General features: G+C 50.1%; 1 protein-coding gene across 1 annotated transcript in view; it reads right to left on the bottom strand.

The window, feature by feature from the left end:
* MDN1 (midasin AAA ATPase 1) overlaps positions 1–20,661 on the bottom strand; it is a 2,142,100-nt gene that overhangs the window by 1,108,818 nt on the left and 1,012,621 nt on the right. The gene's annotated exons all lie outside the window — the stretch shown is intronic.

Here is a 20,661-nt window from a genome sequence, read left to right as displayed (position 1 = left end):
CTAAATGAGTTGTAACGTAACCTAAGTAAAATAGAACATCATTTCCATATACTGAAATGGACTGTTGTTCCCCGGCATGGGAAATACACTTTGTTTAGTACTTCTTTAATGGCAATATAGGCCTATGGTTCTACTAGTATTGCAAGTAGGAGTAAAGGGACAGAACAAATCTGTTTGATGTCACTAGCCATGCTTCATAAATAAGGGACCAAAGTTCATATTTTGCTTTGTCCGACCACAGACACATTACAAGTTCAGGACCATGAGCAGACTAGCAGCTTCACATTTTTACCAGACTTCTATGAAAAAAGCCCTAGTCCTGCATGCCATTAGAGGACGGAACAGATGTTGGCATATTGCCATTTTCACACTTCATCAAGGCAAACTCTGAACTTACCAGAAGCCTTCAAAGATCTTTTGATCTTTAATAAAATCTTACATGAGATTGATTCGAGATTTGAATTGATTGAATAATACTCCTTTAAATTGTAGGAAACTTTCCGCCACAATTTTCCATTTGAACGTTGTTTCTATGTGGGATTAGGGGTTGGCCATATTAGGTTGCCAGCCATATAAAAGGGAGACGTAGCTCCTGTTTTTGGCCCTTTATTCTATACTACATTCTTCATAAATAATCTGTCTGATGCGGACCCATGCAGTTTGTTAGGTATCCAAAATAATATTTAGTCTCAAATCCCATACATTTCAGTGTTATTTACAAGCCCTTACTGAATCCAAGTTTCTGAACCCCTCCATCCCCTCCACTGGAACAATTTGTACCTGCTGGCATATTTTTCTATATGCAATTACGTGTTTGACAGTACCATGGATCTAGAACTGAAATGTCGCCCCAGCATAATGTTCAGTAACCACCGACTACAACAGGTATGACTTTTCTAACTACAAGTGTCCTGGCTTATTGAAGGCCTGTTTCTATCTTGGCTGCTTCCAAAGGAAGATTTTTAATGATGCCGAAATTACTCTGGTCGTACTGCAATATATGGGTAATAAGGTGTAAACTGCCCCATTAGATGTCATCTCTGACAGGTGCTTCATGACAAAGGAGAGAATGTGTTGTAACAGATTTTGTCATTACAAGGGAAACAACACAAGTTATTTAAAAAAAAATTTTTTAAAGGGCATCTACTCTACAATTACGCAGGAAGCCTTCTATAGAGAAATGTATAAATTCAAACCCAAGTAACTTTCAACATGCACAGTAGGCGTATATGAGATCAAGGGTTGCCTTGCAATCCCCAAAGCAAAGCAGTGCGATGACATCTTGTAGGTTGCCATCTTGAAGCGCACCTGTGAGAAGATGGCCTGGCATATGCTGTCCACTTGTTCTAGTGGGAACCTTGCACCAGTCCAAACAACTCTTATTGATGATAGATTTAAAGACAACCTTTATTGAAAGCTATTCTAGTGGTAGCTATGGAGAGCAGCCTTCAGGCTAAGTCTTGAAGGAGTGTAAAGCAGCTTGGTTTACCAGATTATAAACTCTTGAATGTCTAAATAAAAAGAGAACCACACAAGGAATATATAAAATATATGTATTTATTACTAAACACTCTCTAGTTATCTCTTCATGAGATTACAGAGAACCACGACTTGACCAGACACAAGGCCTGGAGCCTGTAGTATCGCCGGGACCCAAAGGAACCACCCAAGGTAGTGACACAGGGGAACCACGGGGGATGTGTGCAGTGTGAGAACACAGCCACGAGCTCCGTTAGCTTCTATGGGAAAAGTCGCAGTTGGAATTTTAAAGATAAAGGACAATCTAGGCACCAGATCCTACAAGACTGCTTTGCGTATTTTGAAAACCAATATTCGAGAAGACCTAGGAATTGCTATGGAAACATTTCTTAGCGGGACCTGGACACTACACAGAACAAATTTGAAGGCTTCCATAGTATCCGCACCGTCATCCCAATTATGTCCACTTAGGAGCAGTTTGTGTTTATGATAGAATTGTTATGTTAAAATAGATTTGTAAAGCGCACATACACCGGGGAGGTTTCTTGGCGCTACTATGCTTAGAACCAGAGTCCAGATGTGCAATTAGAAGGCCTGTCGAAATAACCAGTTTTAAGACAACCTCTAAAACTGAGGAGATTTTGTGCAGAGGTGTATTTCGAAGGGAAGAGAGTTCCAAAGCATGGGGGCCAGAATGGCAAACCTTGCATCACCAGTACGCTTTAATCTGAAGGAGGGGGTGGACAGAAGTAGCTTGTGTGCTGAGCGAAGGATTCACGTAGGAGCGTACTTGTGGATCAAGTTGTTCACAAATTTAGGGCTTTTTCCATTGAGATACTTAAAAATGAGGCCCCCCAACCTTGAAGGCGCAACGCTGGATTACTGGAAGCCAATGGAGCTGCTTCAGGAGGGGAGTGACATGAAGATGTCTGGGTTGATGAACAAGCAGACGAGCCGCCTGGTTTTGAACCAATTGTAAACGTTTTGAAAGATAGAGGGGAATGCCGAAGTAAAGTGAATTGGCGTAGTCAATGTGAGACAAAACCATAGCAAGGATCACCTGAATCCAGGCTTTGTAGGTGAGAAACCTACAGATCTTTTTTATTTTCTTGAGTTGGAATAAACAGGTAGAAATCACGGATCCTACCTGAGGCTTCATCCTGAGGTCTTGGCTGATGATTACCCCCCAGGCTCTTGGCTGAATTCGACGGCGATGGAGGTTGGCCTAATTCCCTAGGCTAAAAGTGAGGGCCCCAGGGATTGTTAGTAATGCCGCCAGTAAGAACTAACTCCGTCTTGTCCTGATCGAGCTTAAGGTGATTGCTGTTCATCCACTGACTAATGAACAGCATAGTGGACTGAAAGGTGTGAACAGACTCTGGTGAGTTACTGATAGGGAAGATGAGTTGAAAGTCGTCAGCGTAGTTGGATGTACAGACTTTGCGTTCTTTCAGGGCTCAGACAAGAGGGAAAAGGTACAAATTAAATAACAGAGGGGAGAGCGAAGAGCCCTGAGGGACTCAGCAGGAGATGCTTATTCTGGGAGCGGTGAGCAATAGTTTTACGACTCTTTTTAAACTTAATTCATTACATTGCCTGGTATGGTTTAAATTGTTAGATTCAGGTTAGGAAACTTTCGATGAAGATACTTAAATTTTGCACTGAAATGTATGATTTTAAGGTATGATCAGGATATTATACCTTTGATCTTGTGTAAATGTTTCTTGTATATATGAAATTAATTGGTATATTCCTTTTCTTTTCTCATGCCTATATGATATTTTATGACACTTATGTTTGTTTTGTGTCTTTTATGATTGAAACTATAGAATAAAGACTAACTTGATGATAATAAGGCACACTTAGGAGAGGACTTTGAGAAAACCGCATTAGACTTGAGGGGTTCTAGGGCCAGCACCCACGGGAGCACTGGAGTACTCGAGTTACCTCTCCCAGGGAAGTCGGGTGCATAGGTGTCGGGAATCGTCGTCGTTTTCAATGGCGACCGGCTGCAAAGTGCTACTGCAGTGAAGAAGAAAAGTGTCCGGTGTGATCCAAGCCTGGATCGAAGATGTGAGGAACCTGAAAGCAGAGGGGACTGAGTCTGGGTCACTTGTCAGGGGCACAGTAAACTAATGCCAACCGATGTCGGGTGCTTCAGGTGCGAAGAGGTGAAGCTTGACTCTGCAGCCACGAGGACCAGGAGGCATTGACGACGACCAGGAGCTGGATTCAAGCTGTCCCATGAAGGATGTTGAGTGGTGCGGTGACTGTGCTCGGAGTGAACACAACCAGCCTTGGCAACAGCAACCCACACAGGAAGAGAAAAGATTCTTTGCTATGGACCAGCAAGGTCCAGCGGACTTCCCAAGCGATGGAGAGTCCGGGCACGTCTGGCGCAACCAGGGAAGCCCAAGGAAAGTTAAAGTTGCCACAAGTCGACAGACCAGGGATCGCGAAGGTACCTCGAGAGAGAAAACAAAGGGCCGGCTCAGGGAATACTCGTGAAGTGTAGGACAAAGTGTTTGACACCAAACACAACACGTTTCCTTCCACCCGTTCCAAAGGTAGCATTTCCCGCGAGGTTATAATGCACTTAAGAGTATATGGTCAGGCTGCATCACAGAACAACCCCGGAGAATAGATTCCGAAGGCTGCAGAGGGGGCCTGCTCATACATGGGCACCCTCTCACACAAAACCCAACACCCTGGCTTCAGGATTGCTAAAGCCTGTCATAGGGGTGACGGAAGCACAATGTACTACTTGTGTAACGATATATCTGTAAGAGACATTAGTTAGTGATAGATTCCTTACCTCAGAATATCCCCAGGCGTCAAACTGGATCCGGAAAGTTTTACGTGGCAGTACCCTTGCGCGTCGGTAGGCATAGTCTGCGGCTCCGCGTCCGTCGTCTGCGTCGTGGGCGCCGTGATGACGTCGTCGGAGTACTTAGACGCCGCCTCCGCGTGCTGATGTCAGTTCTTAGACACAGCTTTTCCGCACCAAAAACGCAGAGCCATGCCAAAAACAAACACTGGTGCCATTGAAACTAGGGCCATGAAAGGGGATGACCTTAACCCTAGATATTGGTTCGCAGAACGGGGAGGATGGGTGGGTCGGTAAGGAATCTATCACTAACTAATGTCTCTTACAGATATATCGTTACACAAGTAGTAACTTGTGCAAATGAAAGAGACAGGTTAGTGATAGATTCCTTACCTTAGAATAGATACCCCAGCAATACCAACCCCGGTGGAGGGTCTGCGAACCAATAATCACACCAGAAAGTCCTGGAGGACGGAACGGCCAAAGAAGCCATCCCTCCGGACTTGGCTGTCCAGGCAGTAGTGTCTTGCGAACGTGTGCAGCGAGGCCCACGTAGCTGCCTGACAAATGTCCTGCAAGGGGACTCCTCGGCCCAGGGCAGAAGTAGTCGCCGTGGCCCGAGTGGAATGGGCCCTCAGCCCAACAGGAGGTTCCTTTTTAGCCAAAGAGTAGCACGCTTGGATGCACAACACGATCCACCTAGAGATGGTCCGTTTGTGCACTGCCAGTCCTTTCTTAGCGCCCACGTAACCAACAAAGAGTTGGTCATCCACCAGGAACTGGCGTGTGCGATCCAGATAGTAAGAGAGCGCACGTTTTGGGTCCAGACAGTGGAGCCGCTCTTCCTCTTTAGAGGGATGCGGAGGCGGAAAGAAGGTGGGCATGGGTGATGGACAGCCCGATGTGGAAGGCTGTGACTACCTTGGGCAGGAAAGAGGGTCTTGTCCGCAACACAACCTTGTCCGGATGGACAGAAAGGAAAGGAGGTTTAGAGGAAAGAGCCTGGAGCTCACTCACTCTCCTGGCAGAGGTGATGGCAACCAGGAAATCAGTCTTCAGAGTAAGAAGGCGGATAGGACAGTTGTGAAGTGGCTCAAAGGGAGCGCACATCAGATAAGTAAGAACCAGGTTCAAGTCCCACTGAGGCATCACGAAGGTAACAGGTGGAAACGTGTGTGTGATGCCTTTCAGAAAACGATTCACAATAGGGGACTTAACCAAGATGGTTGATCAGGCAGCCTTAGAAAGGCAAAAGGGCAGAAAGGTAGCCCTTGATAGTGCCCGGAGCAGAGCCCTACTGGGCAAGAGAAAGAAGGAAGAGAAGAACCTCAGAAAGAGGGGCAGAGAGAGGATCCACAGCCTTTGCTGTGCACCATGCCACAAATCTGTTCCACCTGCAGGCGTATACCGACTTAGTGGAGGGACGCCTGGCTGCCAGAATTATATTACAGACTTCAGGAGGCAAGTCAAATGGCCACAACTGTCGCCGCTCAATCTCCAAGCATGGAGGTGGAGACTGGACAGGTTCGGGTGGAGGACCGTCCCCTGCTGCTGCAACAGAAGGTCCTCCTGAAGAGGCAAACAAAACGGGGATCGACTGACATACTGAGTAGTTTGGGATACCAGTACCTTTGTGCCCAGTCCGGAGCCACAAGGATGACTTGGGCCCGGTCGCGTTTCATCTTCTTCAGCACTCTGGGCAGAAGTGGTATAGGCGAACAGGCGTACAATAGATCGCAGCTCCACTCGCGACGAAAAGCGTCTCCGAGCGAGTGCCGCCTTGGAAAATCCAACGCGCAGAACTGATGACATTGCGCGTTCTTTTCTGTGGCGAATAGATCTAACCAAGGCTCTCCCCACTGCAGAAAGAGACCTTGCGCCACGTCAGAGTTCAGACGCCATTCGTGATCCATCAGCACCGGCGGCTGAGTTCGTCCGGCCTGGCGTTCAGAGAACCTGGCAGGTGTTGAACCACTAGGGTCAAACCCTGATGTTCCAGCCACTGCCAAAGGCGCAGAGCCTCCTGGCAGAGGGTCCACGACCCCACCCCGCCCTGTTTGCTGCAGTACCACATGGCGGTGGTGTTGTCCGTGAACACCTGCACTACACTCCCCCGGACAGAGGGGAGGAATGCTTTCAGTGCAAGACGAATTGCCCGCAGCTCCAAAAGGTTGATATTGAGCCGGGACTCCGCCTGAGACCAGAGGACTCTGATCTCCGCCTCTCCCATGTGGCCTCACCAGCCCTGGAGAGACGCGTCCGTCACAACTACGTGCTCCCGTTGGGGTAGGGAGAGGGATTTGCCGCTGACCCAATCGTGGTCCGTGAGCAACCACTGGAACTGTCTGGCAGCGCCCTCCGGGATCAGGACATGGTCGGACAGGTTGCCCTGATGCTGGGCCCTCTTAAACTTGAGGTCCCACTGCAGAGCCCGCAGCCGCCAACGGGCGTGATGCACCAGAAGGATGCAGCAAGCCATCAGTCCTAGAAGCCGCAGCGTCAACCTGACCGAGACTCGGGATAAAGGCTGAAAGATCGGAATCAGAGCCTGAATATCCCGAACCCGCTGCTCGGGGGAATAAACCCGAAACTGAGCCGAGTCGAGAACCGCTCCGATGAAGAGGAGCTTCTGAGAGGGACACAGGTGTGACTTCGGCACGTTGATGGAGAATCCCAGCAAGTGCAGGAGATCCGCCGTCGTCTGGAGGTGGCTGACGACTGTCTGGGGTGAGCCCGCCTTCAACAACCAGTCGTCGAGGTAGGGGAAGACTGAAACCCCTAACCTGCGCAGATGAGCTGCGACCACCGCCATCACTTTCGTGAACACCCGTGGGGCGCTTGTAAGGCCGAAGGGGAGCACAGTAAATTGAAAGTGCTCGTGGCCTAGCGTGAACCGCAGGTAGCACCGGTGGGCCGGCAGGACGGGGATGTGGAAATAAGCATCCTGCAACTCCAACGCCACCATCCAGTCTCCTGGGTCCAGGGCAGCTAAGACCTGAGCCAGTGTCAGCATTTTGAACTTCTCCTTCCGGAGGAAGCCGTTGACGTTCTGTAGATCCAAGATAGGGCGTAGGCCCCCTTTGCCCTTCTTGGGTACCAGAAAGTAGTGGGAGTAGCAACCACACCCTACTTCTGGCCCAGGAACACACTCGATGGCCCCCTTGGCCAAGAGGGCCGAAACTTCCTCCTGCAGAAGCCGCATATGATCCCCAGATACGCGGTGGTATTGCGGTGGCATGGCTTGAGGGGTTTTCTCGAAGGGGAGGGAGTAGCCCCTTCGGACGATTTGCAGCACCCACCTGTCCGATGTGATAGTGCGCCAGTGGGAGTGGTGATGGCGAACCCTGCCCCCCACTGGCGTCACATGGGCCGAAAAGCCCGGACTAGGAGGGTTTTGAGGCGAATGCTGCAGGGGAGGGTGTGGACTGGCCTCGCCGTTGTCCCGACCGCCTCCACGGCGATTTCCACAGCCGCCACCGCGTTGGATGTTAGTCTGCGGTGCGTGGCTGGCAGCACGTGTGGGGGCACCCCTTCCTTGGCCGCGAAAGGCATCCGTTTGCTGGCGCGGGGCCGAGAGGCCCAAGGACTTGGCCGTAGCCCTGGAGTCCTTAAAGAGCTCAAGCGTGTGGTCTGCCTTGTCGCCGAAAAGGCGACGGCCATCAAACGGCATGTCCATGAGTGTATTCTGGACATTGGCCGAAAAGTTGGCGGACCTCAACCAGGCGTGGCGACTTATCGCCACCGTCGTTGCCATCGCTCTGCCAAGTGAGTCGGTGGTATCCAGCCGACACCGGATAGAATATTTCGCTGCATCCCGGCCTTCCACAAGGGCTTGGCCAAGTTTGGCCCGTACCTCCAACGGACACTCAGGGAGCAATTCGGCAACAGTATCCCACAGAAAGTGGGTGTAGCAGCCCAAGAGGCATGCTGTGTTGGAAGACCGCAGTCTCAGACTAAGGGATGAGAATACTTTTTTGCCATACTGCGCATACCTCTTGGATTCCCTGTCTGGCGGAGCGGACGGGAATGCGGTCTGGGAATTCGAAGCCTGGATGACCAGGCTCTCGGGGTGGGGTGGGTGGACCGGAAACATGGGTCGCCCGGGGCCGGGCGGTGGCGTCTGGCCACGTTTCGATCTACGGGCGAACCAGTAGCGGGCCTGGACCAAGTGCCCAGAAGAACGTCAGTCAAGGCCTCATTAAACGGCAGCAGAGGCTCGACCGAGCGCGACTGCGGTTTAAGGACCTCAGTGAGGAAGTTAGTCCTCACGACTGCGACGGGGAGCTCAAGGCCCAAGGCCTCGGCCGCCCGCGTCAACACCACACTGTAGGTTGCTCCCTCCTCCTTAGTCACGGTAGGAGGCGAGACAAAGCCAGTGTCTGGTGAGGTGTGCAGACCACTGGCATCCCCAAGTCCACCTGTCCATTCCTCTTGGGACTGACACTCCCGTGTCAGAGGGTCCTCAGACCCCTCCCAATACACCTCATCACCCATCTCCTGATAACCAGGGTTGTCAAACGATGGGGCCGGTTCATAGAAGGTAAACTCCCCAAGCGGCGTCAAAAGCGGCGCCCAGCGGCGCCGTTCAGACGCCGAAACCGGAGCGAGGGAGGCATCGGGGACGGCGCCGCCCGAGGATGGCGCCGGAGGTGACACCTGAGGGATCGGCGCCGTTGAGGTCGTCAGGTCAACCGGCGACAGCCCGGATCCCGAAGCGGATCCAGTGGGGCCATGCGGCGCCGGGCCCGAAGGTGCAGGTGGCGTCGGGGCGGAAGCATACGACGGCATCGGTGCCGAAGCGCCCGATCCGCTAGGGCCTCCAGACGGGTCAGCTGGGCCCAAAGACGCCGCGGAGCCCGTCGGGGAAGAGAGGGACCTCATGGCCATGAGGAAGTGCTCGATCTCCCCCGGCGTCGCATTCTGCCCAGGGACTGGAGGGTGTGGAGCAGGCCGCGACGCCCGCGACTCCGACGGAGCCGCGTGGGCGGTGTCACCCGAACCCCCGGCAACATCGCGCGAGCGTCGGGGGGGAGTCGGAAGAGCGATGAAGTCTCTTCGACTTCTTGTGCTTACCTGACGACGACTTCGACCCGGAGGAGTGATGTCGACTCCCGAAGCTGTGATGGCTCCTACCCCGCGACCTGTCCCTCGACCTCCGTTGGGACCGGGACCTCTCGCGGCACGGGCCCACTGCCGGAGCTCGAGACGCTTGCAGGACCGCTCCCTCCTAGCTTTCGAAGTCAGGGCCCGGCAGTCGGAGCAGGTCTTGTCGTCGTGGTCGACGCCGAGACAGTGGAGACACAGACGGTGAGGGTCGGTGACCGACATCAGTCGGTCGCAATCCTTACAAGGCTTGTAACCTGGCATCCCTATCGGCACCGTCCGGAGTCGCAAGACTCAAGACAAGCATTTGCAATGCAATAGGTCTCGCAGTTACACAAGTTTGAGCTATTGACATTGTAAACGACAATGCCTTTTATTTATGTTTTTGTTTTTGAAACAAAATTATAAGGCATTGTTATTTACAATGCCAATAGCTTAAACTTGCGTGGCAAAAGAAATGCAATAATTTGCTAGAGTTTAAGCTATTGGTATTGTAAATGATACTTATTTTTATTTATGCTTTAAAACAAACATTTAAATAAAACACATTGTCATTTACAATGCCAATAGCTGAAACTCACAAATGCGAGACCTATTGCATTGCAAAGGACCCACTTGTCCCCAGTTATTAGTATTTACATTTGGCAAAAATAGTAACAGCAGATTTCAGTTAAGGCCCAGTGGTGAAATGAGCTGGTGATGCTTTCACACCTTACCCGATTCACAGGCTCCCTTCTGCGTCTAGAGGATGGCGGGCAGCCCTTGTTGCAGTGCCTTGCGGGTCTCCACCTTCATTTGCCACACCTCTTGGCACTGTGTGCTCTATCTGCGAGCCAATTGCCGTTGGCAGCCTCTTGGCGCTGCGTGAGTTAAGGCAGCCTCTTGGCGCTGCGCGAGTTAGGGCAGCCTCTTGGCGCTGCGCGAGTTAGGGCAGCCTCTTGGCGCTGCGCGAGTTAGGGCAGCCTCTTGGCGCTGCGCGAGTTAGGGCAGCCTCTTGGCGCTGCGCGAGTTAGGGCAGCCTCTTGGCGCTGCGCGAGTTAGGGCAGCCTCTTGGCGCTGCGCGAGTTAGGGCAGCCTCTTGGCGCTGCGCGAGTTAGGGCAGCCTCTTGGCGCTGCGCGAGTTAGGGCAGCCTCTTGGCGCTGCGCGAGTTAGGGCAGCCTCTTGGCGCTGCGCGAGTTAGGGCAGCCTCTTGGCGCTGCGCGAGTTAGGGCAGCCTCTTGGCGCTGCGCGAGTTAGGGCAGCCTCTTGGCGCTGCGCGAGTTAGGGCAGCCTCTTGGCGCTGCGCGAGTTAGGGCAGCCTCTTGGCGCTGCGCGAGTTAGGGCAGCCTCTTGGCGCTGCGCGAGTTAGGGCAGCCTCTTGGCGCTGCGCGAGTTAGGGCAGCCTCTTGGCGCTGCGCGAGTTAGGGCAGCCTCTTGGCGCTGCGCGAGTTAGGGCAGCCTCTTGGCGCTGCGTGAGTTAGGGCAGCCTCTTGGCGCTGCGTGAGGTAGGGCAAACTCTTGGTGCTCTGGGAGGTCAGGCAGTCACGACCGCACGCCACCCTCAGGCCAGTGCAGGCACTGAGGTGTACACCTGACTAGTAGTGACGTCAGAATCTTCTTATATAGTGCCTACTACCTCTTTACACTCGTTTCAAAACACTATGCAGAAACAGCACTAGAGAAGCAGCACTCAAATAAGTAACAACTATACAATTAATACGGGCAAACATGGCCATGTGCAAAGACATAGGAGACACGAAAATGGCCGTTAACCGGTAACAATTTGCTCATGGATGAAAAGTCTATCCAAACGATTCAATAAAAAGGGAGAAGCTTAGCTATTTGCTGTCAACGCTGTGTTAATAAATTTACAGTTAGGCTCAACGTTATTTGTCACTAAATCATTATCAGTATGTAGGCAACAACCAGCAAAGAAAGGGTGAAACATGACAAAAACAGACCAGGGTAATCCTGTGGCCTAACCGCTAGAGCGGTCGACCTCGACGCAGGGGACCTGGGCTTGAGTATCGACAGGGACGCTCTATATCCTGGGATTCTGGGCAAATCACTTATTCTCCCTGTGCAAACAAAACGATCAAAATGAATGTGTCTGTCTGTAAAGCAAGTGGTGCTCTTTAAAGCTCTCCGAAACCTTCAGGTCAAATTGCCGCTATTGAAAACAACATTCACACTTTTAAGCATAATTTAGCAAAGTTTCTGTATTAGGGCAGCAAGCTGACCTTTCACACCAGTAATGGAAGAGACAAATTAAAAGTGAAAAAATAAAACGTATGACTGTGCAAAAAAGTTGGAAAAAATGCAAATTAACATATCAGAGTAAAAACAGCCGTACTGAGGAAGCATTGCATAATTAAAGAGCTTCCTGACTAATATGGTTTGACTTAAAACAATACAGAATTTTGAATGGTGTTGAATTACGCGCAGCAACCAATTTCCTGAGGATAAGGGTAAAAGGGTAAGTAAAGAAAATTATGCATTGTTATATCGTGGAACAATAAGGATGCCAAGGGGATTTATTTACCTACAAACGAGAGCTGACTGAATATGCTGGCTAAAAATAAACCCAGTGTCGATAAAAATGGAGGAAAAATCTCAAACATGTATCTGTTTCAAGAAAAACGTGACTTCACAATTGAATGGCCATCACTACCATTTACGGTCAACCAACGATCTGTTTGTCTAGACACGTGGAAAATCTGGAAGGATCCACTAGCCCAGAACAGATACATTCCCATCTTGTAGGGAGCCCCGGACGTCGCCTATCACACAGACACCATCTCGGACGTCACCGCTCGGAGAGGTCCGCGAACACTCCACCACAAACACCCCTCACGGGTGAGACCGCTCCCATGCGAATTCACTCACAAAGGCGCCCACCTCACACAAATCCCACCTCCCTGCCACAAACATTCTGAGGTTCTGAATAAAACACCCATATGCCAGTCTCTCAGACACACAAGCCTCATATATTTCTCCGAACTCTCTGAAGGTTTTGTGAACAGTAAAAAGATAAACAAGGTGGGTGCTACTAGCGACCTGTAGCTCGACCTAAAAAAACATTATATAGCGCGGACTTTAACTGTGCTCCGACGCTGTGCTCGTCAACAGGGTGACTCAAAACAAAACAGACAGCGAACTGTGAGAGGCCCCTTCTGAAACCCATCGGCTAAGTAAACATGCAGTAAGTCGGGTTTTAAAATAAAATAAACTGCGTCTGTTCACTACAAAACACATGCTGTTCTCTTATTTTATTGCTGTGAAGAAGTTAGTCAGCTGTTACCGTGGTCTAGCTATATTGAAAGTTCCACTGCATTGTATACAAAGGCCAGTCCGATAGACTTTTCTCACTTCAGGGAAAGATCAATCTCCAATCGGGGGTTTTCTTGCCAGGGTTTACATGCGTTGCATGTAAGACGAGCTGTCTCAGTGGAGCCGACAGCGGGGGGAGAGGGAGGGAAAGTAAAAGACGCGAGATGTGCGTGCTGGTTAACACCAGCCTCCGGGACAAGAGATGTGCACCCGTACGGAGTGCACATCTCCTGTCCGCGCGTGCCACCTCCTGTCTACCTTCAGCACCAAAGTGGCAACAAGAATAGCATGGGCGGCAGCAAAAAAAACAAGGAGCAGAATGTAATACATCCGGGTACCGGAGGCGGGGAGGCGGCTGGAGCGTTTCCGGGTCAACAGAGGCGGCTGCTACAGGCAAGGGGTGCGCTGGGGACGCGGCGTCCGCTTCCACTCTGTTTCGGCGCATGGCTGTTTGGTGCCGTTTCAATTATGCTACCCAGGCCAGGCGATGCGGCGGAGATACGGGGAGTCACGACAAAAGAGCCAAGTGAGTGGAGGGTGGCTGCGTGCATGTGTGTGTGCGCGCGTGTGTGTGTGTGTATATATATATATATGCAGTGTGTGTCTGTGTGCGCATGCGTGAGTGAGGCTGTGAATCTGAGGCATGGGATCTGCACGGCGCCGTGCGCGCCCTCGAGGGCAAATCGGAGACAGCAGAGGCTCGTGCCTGTACGCTGTCTCACATTCGACCTAAAAAATGATCAAAAGGGATCAAAAAGTTTTAGTCAAAAAGTGACGAAGGTACCACTTTTTCCGGATTTGCGCTGCTGGCGCGGAAAAAAATGAACTGACGTCAGCATGCGGAGGCGGCGTCTAAGTATTCCGACGACGTCATCACGGCGCCGACGACGGACGCAGAGCATCAGACGACGCCTACCGGCACGCAAGGGTACTGCTACACAAAACTTTCCGGATCCAGTCTGACGCCTGGGGATATTCTAAGTTAAGGAATCTATCATTAGCGTGTCTCTTTCAGATAGGTTTATATGTGCAGTGATTTAAGGTAAATATAGGGACCTATATCTAAGTAAGGGGTGTATACACCACCTTACACAGGCTGCTGTAGCAGACCTGTTGTGTCATTTTGGAACTCTGCCCAGGGGTGGCATAATACATGCTGCAGCCTATAGCAGGACTCTGGGGTACCTATGCCCTTGGTACCTATTGTAACATATACTAGGGACTCCTAAGGGTACACCAGTAACCAAACTGGAGTGTACCTAAAGTACATGGAATCATTATAGAAAGGAAGCAGCTAGGCTGGGGTCCTGAATAGCAAGGCCCCAGCCAGACTAAAGTCGAAAAACAGTAAAACATCCGCAAAAAGTGGGAGAAACTATAAGAAGCAGATCCTACTCTCCTACAGCACTGACATGATATATCTGTTCAATGGCCTCAGGTCAAGGATTAGCTCAAGCGTACTGTACTTTTTGGGACACCTTGGCTTTTATGGTGTGATAGAATAGATTCTATTGCCCCCTTTTAGAACAGTGTGTGCATTTTCTCCTGCAGCTGCTTCTAATGTTTTTGGCTGAGGGTTTGATAGAGAGGAGGTATGCCTTGAGGTATGGTATTAACTTCAAGCTGCATCCATAGTGAACAATATATAGGACTTACTTACCTGAGGTTAGCTCTCCCCCACCCAAACCCTCACCCCACTTCCAACAGGGTTTGTTGTGAGATTTGTAGGGGGATACACCGGGCCGGGGAGGAGGGTGGTAATTTATCACCGGGGCCCTCTCCTGAGAATCTTTTACCCGTAGCTCCGCATTTGACAGGGAAGACACCTCTGGGGTCTTTCTCTGTAAACTTGTCATCCTGGAGGAAAGCTGCTGTTAGAAGATAGGGCATTGCCTTGTTATAGCTGCTGTAACACCTCTCAAACGTTAGTCCCAAAAACCAGACCTGTAGGTTTGGGTTTGAAGTGCCCCCATAACCTTAGTTGCATCTCTGTTCTCTTTTATTTTCTCTAGCATTGAATATTCCCTGTGAAAAAGGTAAATGAGAAGACGTTGCCAAACATCGGGAGAGGAGCAAAGAGTCGTAGCCATGCATGTTTTTAAAGCAGGACACTGGTTTTGGTTTCACATGATGAAGTGTCAGACACATCAAGAGAACATCTTATGTTGGTGTTTAAAATAATGTTATCCTGCTGCACCAATTCCATCCCACTCTTGTGGTAGGCCTCTGGAAGGTTTTTCAGTATATGTTCCATTTCCTCAAAGTGGTACCTGTTGGGTTGGGAGAGCAGGGCCACTGAGTTGGTGATGCATCGCTTCTTCCATTGTAAATCTGTTGCCATCTAAATCGGTTTGGTAGCTTTCCTTATCCATTTGCAGTGCTTCCACAGGGCTTTGAGTGTTGGCATTCTTCATGGCCACCAGGGAGATAGGGTAATCTGGCCTCTGATGTACAAGGATTCAGAAAAGGGGGTGGTGATGAACAGAGTTTCTGAATTAAGCAGACCACTCTTACCCAGTCCAAAGATCAGGGCTTGATCCATCACCGTTATTTAGCTCACTGCACCATCCCAGCTCAGAACCTGGCTATATGCAAATTAGTCTGTCCCTGGCCCAGTGCATCATGGGAACAGGGCAGACCAAACTACCAAGCCAATTCTTCACCAGAAAGAAGACAAGCTTCCGGGGACCGGTTTCTGGCATTTCAGCCGTCCTCGGCCCGGCTTGCTTGAATCCTGATGGTGCAGTGAGCAAGGGACTCATGTCTGAGTATACCCTGCCACACCTATAGTGGCCAAAAACGATTCAGAAAAGGGGGTGGTGATGAACAGAGTGTCTGAATTAAGCAGACCACTCTTACCCAGTCCAAAGATCAGGGCTTGATCCATCACCGTTATTTAGCTCACTGCACCATCCCAGCTCAGAACCTGGCTATATGCAAATTAGTCTGTCCCTGGCCCAGTGCATCATGGGAACAGGGCAGACCAAACTACCAAGCCAATTCTTCACCAGAAAGGAGACAAGCTTCTGGGGACCGGTTTCTGGCATTTCAGCCGTCGTCGGCCCGTCTTGCTTGAATCCTGATGATGCAGTGAGCAAGGGACTCAAGTCTGAGTACACCCTGCCACACCTATAGTGGCTAAAAACGATTCAGAAAAGGGGGTGGTGATGAACAGAGTGTCTGAATTAAGCAGACCACTCTTACCCAGTCCAAAGATCAGGGCTTGATCCGTCACCGTTATTTAGCTCACTGCACCATCCCAGCTCAGAACCTAGCTATATGCAAATTAGTCTGTCCCTGGCCCAGTGCATCATGGGAACAGGGCAGACCAAACTACCAAGCCAATTCTTCACCAGAAAGGAGACAAGCTTCCGGGTATCGGTGTCTGGCATTTCAGCCGTCGTCGGCCCGGCTTGCTTGAATCCTGATGGTGCAGTGAGCAAGGGACTTATGTCTGAGTATACCCTGCCACACCGGGCCAACGACGGCTGAAATGACAGAAACCAGTGTAAGAATTGGCTTGGTAGTTTGGTTTGCCCTGTTCCCATCATGCACTGGGACAGGAACAGACTAATTTGCATATAGTCAGGTTCTGAGCTGGGATGGTGCACTGAGCTAAAAAACGGTGTTGGATCTAGCCCTGATCTCTTGACTGGGTGAGAGTATTCTGCTTAATTCAGAAACTCTGTCCATCACCACCCCTTGTTGTTAAATCTGATGTACAAGGGGCTCTCCGGTCCAGGGTTGTACTTCTTGTGAGAAGTTGGCCTGATATGCAGTGCTCACTATTCTAGTGATCAATATGTATCAGTCCAAACAACCCTTATTGATGATTGGTTGTAAGTCAACCTTATAGACCAGCTATCCTAGTAGCATGGACAAGAGCAGTCTTTAGGCTAAACTCTAGAGGGCGTGTTAAGCCAGCTGTTATACCATCACATATACCCCTTGAACACCAAGTGAAAGGACACCACACAAGTTGTTATGAAAATAAAAGGATATTTATTTATAACACAACAACCCTTGACTCTTTATGAGGACAGGGTGCTAAGCACAATACAAAACTCTTAAAGAAATACTGAAAGTCGCACAATTTACACAAATGCCTGAGGGGCACGAAAAACCATATACTATGGAAGTGGAATGCGAAATTACTAGCAGGTAAGTACTACTCTCAGAGACTTTAGAATCGCTGGGCCTACAATGCTGAACCCTTAGATTAGAAGCAGGAGGCCTAGGGACGTCGTGTGCAGAGTGGGAACTCTCACGCGTAATGCGGGACAAAGTCTATGGATGCTAGTAAATGAAAAGTTAGTGTTCTCGGGCGAACCCGACTAGGTAGGTCAAAAACAAAAGTGGATCTAGACACTTAGAGAGTGGATCTACGCTGGAGCACCGTGGTACTCTGTTTACCTAGCCCAGGGGCTGCGGCTGCATAGGGTTCAAGTGTCGTCGGGAATCCTCGTTGACGAACCAGGAGCCTTAAGTGGAAGTTGCTGGCAGGCGACCAGTGAAGATGTTCCGGGCTGATCCAAGGACTGGATCAGTGAAGAGAGTACCTGTAAGCAGAGGGGACCGAATTCTGAACCACTAGCCAGTGGTTAGGTTGGCACCAGGATGGCACCGGACGAGGTCACTCAGCCAGGTGAAGAGGTGACACTGGATTCTGCTGCTGCACGGACCAGGAGCGCTGATGTCGACCAGGCTGGAGGTCTGCGAGCTGTCCCACGTCGGATGTCTGCTGCTGGCGATGCTGGATCCGGTGAAGGAGGCAACAAGCCTTGGCTACGGCAAGCCCACGTGGCGACACAAAATGGCGTCTTGAGTGGACCAGGAGGGTCCGAGGAAGGTCCCCTTCAGGAGGAGACTAGGGACAGTCTAGAGGAGCTAGACCAGCGGTGAAACAAACGTAGGACCTCGTCTGGTGGGTCACTAGCCAACAGGCAAGTGACCGGACAACGTGGCAAGCGACACAGAAGCAAAAGGGCGCCACGCAGATCTGGAGGATGCTGGGGGGCTGGTCTTCGGTGCTCGTGCTGCTTGGGGTTGGGCTTCTCTTACCCCAGTGCACCTACTCGAGGGTCCCTCGGTGGTCGTGCTAGGTCAGTGTCGTGCTGATTCTGATGGTCGCCGGGTCCTCTGGTCTCGTCGCACCTACGGTTCTCAGCTGTGCTCTAGAGGCAGGTTGAGGTCAGAGAGGGCAGGGAGTCCGGGTCTCGTCGTGCTGGTCGGTCTGGTTCCGGAGGAAGGACGTGCAGCAAACCGCAAGATACTTAGTTGGTGCCTGCGGATGCAGGGTGACTACTCCTTAGTCACAAGGGAGAAATCTTAAGAAGAAGTCTTGAGTTCCTTTCGTAGAAAGTAGTTTCAGGATTCAAAGATGATCTAATTTGGAAGGGTCCCCGCTCCTACCTTTATTCTAAAGAAAGGGGCTGGTACGCGACTAGGTCCTGCCCATGGGTGGGACCAGGAAGGGGGGTGGTTACACCCCTCTCCCCTGTCCGGACTTTCCCCAGCTCAGGGGCTGGTGTGCCCCTGGAACTGGTTCAAGCCGGCATATGCACAGTGAGCACCGGGGTGCCACTTGCAGTCACCTTCCTATTCAGCCCTGCCTACCCAGGATACACAAAACCCTGTCTGGGATGGTGCTAGCACCGCCCCTGACAGGAAACCCTTTGTCCAAGCTCTCCTCGCTGGAAGGACTCCCAGCAGCAGGAGGTCAGACTTGTGTCTGTGGTGGCAGCATCCATTTTGTGATGCTGAGGCTCGAGTAAACTTTAACCGGGGTTCACAGTTACACACATGTCATGTCCCTCTAGAAGGGTGGAATGCTAACCCTGTCGCCAGAATTGGCGAGGGGTTAGTATTCCAATTCGTATGACACCTTACTCGACATGTTTTGATAAAGCGATACCAGAGTTGGCATATAACTGCGAGGATTATAATGCACTTAAGAGTATATGGTATGCGTTATCATGGAACAGCTATTAGGACTTGGTTCCGCAAGCTGCAAACGGGCTCAGCTCATGCCAGAGCACCATCTCACATGAGTCTAAGCACTCTGCCTTCAGGATTATTAAGGCCTGCCGTAGGAGTGACTGATAGGAATCTATGTTTCCATTTTAGGGTTAGATATAGGTATACTATATCTAAAGCAAAGGGTGATTACACCACCTTGACCCAGCTGTCGTGCAGCCAGTTGTGTCAGATTTAGATGGCCAGCCAGGGGTGGCATAATACATGCTGCAGCCCCTGGTAGGCCCTGGGTACACCTATGCCCTGAGTTACAGGGTCTGATAAGGTGGCCCAGTACCAATTGGTATATGCACCTAAGGTACACGTGTCAATTTAGTGAGAGAACAGCTAAGCTGTGGGTCTGATTAGCAGGCCCACAGCCAGGGAAGTCATAAACCAGTGAAGCAAAAAGCAAAAATCTGGGGTGATCATAGGATTGCAGACCCTACTCTCCTACACTTCTCAACCCTTGGGACTAAAAACCCTGCTTTTACTAGGACTTTGAAGTTTGTATCTGCACAACTGCTCATGCACTTCAGCACGGGCAATAAGTGGACTGATCTTTCAGTCTCAGAGAGTATTTCAACCAAGGAGTTGTATTTGTCCTTTATCACATGCAGCTTCATCTTGACGTGATCTTCAGCACTCTGAATGATAGCACGTATGCCAGTGTGTCAATAGTGAAGCCTTAATTAGGTAATGGTCTTTGTGTCGGTATACAATGTAGTCATGCAGGTGTAGACTACATCAAGAGTTGGGATGATCGCCTGAAATAGATCATGAGGAATTAAGCTTAAGTTTGTGTTCAGAATCAGTGTGAGATGATGAATTTAGTGAACGTTAACATACGGATGCCTGCACTGGAAGGACTGATGTCTATAGGACAACTTTTATTAGTAATGGGGAATACTCTAATTTCCTCCAATATAAACTCGTATAAAGAGAGATACCTCTTATTACGTTGTGCAGAGCCAAGCTTCTGAAATGTGGGGCATGCAAGTGTTTACCTTGTGTGAGAATAGATGTACAGTTTAGTTTGCTGGTGCCTGCCCTGAAGTCAAGACTCCTGTTGAGGCCGAACCCCAAAGGGGGAATCCTCAAACAGGGTAGGAAGTCTGTGTCCAGGGTGCAGATTTCCTTGAATGTCCTGTAGAAAAACAACTTGCAACATTTGCACTCCTCACTAGGAGGAAAGAGTAGTTTGTTAACACTTGATCTACAGCAGCACAAGCTGAAAACTTGTTTGAACTATCTAGATAGTATGGTTTGTTGGACTTAAAATACACATTCAAACCGAATTCTTGCTCGCAGTAGGAACTGGCAAAGCAAGTAATATCGAAGGGTAAGCATGTACTTTGTGGGAGCCATGAGTCATAGCAAAATCTCCAGGGTTACTGGTATACAGGCACCTAAAATTTCAAGTATCCTTGGGACTTTACAGTAGGTACTGGACCTCTATTATTATCTCTGTACCTTCACAATTTGCTGGGTCTTAAATGGATTGTGACATTATCGTGACTTGAACTGTGGCTGTACAAGCCAATACCCACCGCTAACCTTAGCTACTGGAACTCAGAAAAACTCCAGTTGCCTTACCTGGGATGGAGCCCTTGCAGTCTGGCTGATAAGATGGTTGGGCATTGGGAATTTTTGGGACACATCTTTTAATTCTATACAGTAATTAAAATTCAGCAGCTGAGTCTTCTGTCTACAATGTTATCCAGGATGGAATTCAATGTTTGGCACACAAAGGTTCAGTCTGGCCTTCTTTTAGGTGTCAACCAAGACTGCCATTTTACAATTTTTATTAAAAAGTAACACACTTGAAAAACGTACCTGAACAATGAGCTTTCTTGTCTAGCAGAAAGCCCACATGCGTTGTCTTGATCACTCTCATTAGACACGGTAGAGAGCAGAGGGCCACAAG

The sequence above is a fragment of the Lissotriton vulgaris genome, chromosome 6 (assembly GCF_964263255.1).
Source record: "Lissotriton vulgaris chromosome 6, aLisVul1.2, whole genome shotgun sequence".
Classification (NCBI taxonomy): domain Eukaryota; kingdom Metazoa; phylum Chordata; class Amphibia; order Caudata; family Salamandridae; genus Lissotriton; species Lissotriton vulgaris.
This window is presented reverse-complemented; position numbering and strand designations above follow the sequence as displayed.